This window comes from Callithrix jacchus, chromosome 16 (assembly GCF_049354715.1).
Source record: "Callithrix jacchus isolate 240 chromosome 16, calJac240_pri, whole genome shotgun sequence".
In the NCBI taxonomy this organism is placed as follows: domain Eukaryota; kingdom Metazoa; phylum Chordata; class Mammalia; order Primates; family Cebidae; genus Callithrix; species Callithrix jacchus.
The window spans coordinates 58,218,402-58,220,154 of record NC_133517.1 but is presented as its reverse complement, the minus strand read 5'-3'; the positions used below and the strand labels follow the sequence as shown (position 1 = coordinate 58,220,154).

The following is a 1,753-nucleotide window of genomic DNA, read 5'->3' as shown; positions in this document are numbered from 1 at the left end:
TAAGCTTGTTCCCTTACCTAAACCAAGTGGTGATGTGGAATTTGTCTCAAGCCTGCTCTGTGAGTGGTGTTCACCCCAGGAGAGCAACAAGGTTTCAAACCGTCGTCTTACCTCTGTCTTCGGGGCTGAATGGGCTGCAAGGCAGTTCTCTCCCTCATTCAACAAGGCGAATCCACACCACCATCCCAGGAAAGGTGGGTTCTAGAATAATGCCTACGCCATGGAAGAGGAAGCAGAGGTGAAGCCTACATGCCCAAGCTCACCTGGTGGATCAGAGATGAGGGAGGAAGCTGAAAAAAGAAGAAGGAACAAGACTGAGTGGCTCCTGGAGGGGACAAGCAGTAAACATACACAAATCCCTATGTCCCTGTAAAGGATCTTTGTGCCAGGAGGAAGCAGTTGTGGTTGTGACCAGAGGGAATAATGGGGCAGGCATTTTTGGATTAGATGAACACAACAAGTCACCTTCAATGAAGTGAGATTGAAGCAAGGCCTGAAATTTGAGCAGAAGCCAGGATTTCAAAGGGTCCAGCCAGGGTCATCCAAGCAGAAGGACTGGCGTGGGCCACGTCCTGAATTCAGGGCTGGAGCCCAAGTAGGGAGAGGGATGAACAGGAGATAAGGAGGACGGGGTGAGAAGTAGGGACAGGAAGTAGAACAGGTCAGCCCAGTTTCCAGTGGCCTACTAGGACTTTTGGGTCAAGAGACTGATGAGGAGGCATTTGGAGAGGCTGGGCTCTCTTCACAGATCAGAGGCTACAGGAGCACAGTGGGCCGGTGCTTGAAAAAGCAGGATCCTTCAGCTGGGCATGGGGCAGGTGGGAGTTCAGGAGTGGGAAGTTGCTGTCTGTACCTAAGCACATGTCCCTGGGGCTCTGGAGGCTTACTCTGCAGACGTGCAAACTCTATGGGATGCCACAAAAGAGAATAAGAATACCCTTTTCTTTTCTTTTTTTCTTTTTGGTTTTCACATTTTTGGAAGCCATGGGAGGGGCCTCCTCTCAGTGGAGGTGCTCACAGTTTATTCAGCCACTCCAGGCTGGAGCCCTGGGGGTCCTGAGGGTGACTGGGTACATCGGGCATGTTCTCATCTTTGAGATGGGCACTGGGTAGTTGTAGGGTATGGCCTTGTTGATCATGATGGAGTACTTGAAGTAGGGGGTGATTGGGGCAGAATGACAGTGAGGCTCCTGATGATGACGGACGTGACTACACTGGCTCCTTGGCCCAGGCCTTCTTGAGGAAGGCACTGAGTCTCGCAGCCATCTTTTTCTTTCCCCTCCTCCCTGTGGAATTTAGGGGGTTTGAAATGCTGTCCTGGCAGAGATACAGGAGAAGCTGTGAGAAAGCTGAAGTCACTAACCTAATAATGGCATAACAGATTTGACAGCCAGGTCCCAACTCAGCTGAGGTCCCTGTTCCTCTTCTTTAGAAGACAATAAATTCCTCTGAAGTAAGTCTGTTTCCCTGGGGCAACAAGAGTGTTGGACAGGAGGCCTTGCTAAGCCAAAATTCAGAGGGAGACTGAGGCTCCTTTTCATTTCAGGCTTAAAAAGAATTCTTATTTATTCCTCTGCCAGGCCACTGGGGGAGAACATGGAAAGTGTATACACACAGACAATAAGCTCGGTATCAAAGGGGGACTTACGTGCCCAGCTGTGAAGAACAATTGGAGAATCCAGATGCTGGGCTGTTTATCCTTTCATCACGATGCATAATCACTGTTTCCCCAAGAAAGTCTGTGTGTCATAAT

General features: G+C 49.9%; 1 pseudogene; it reads right to left on the bottom strand.

The window, feature by feature from the left end:
• Positions 1–1,014: 1,014 nt before the first annotated feature.
• On the bottom strand, positions 1,015–1,266 carry LOC108588604 (NADH dehydrogenase [ubiquinone] 1 alpha subcomplex subunit 3 pseudogene; annotated as a pseudogene).
• Between the last annotated feature and the right edge of the window lie 487 nt (positions 1,267–1,753).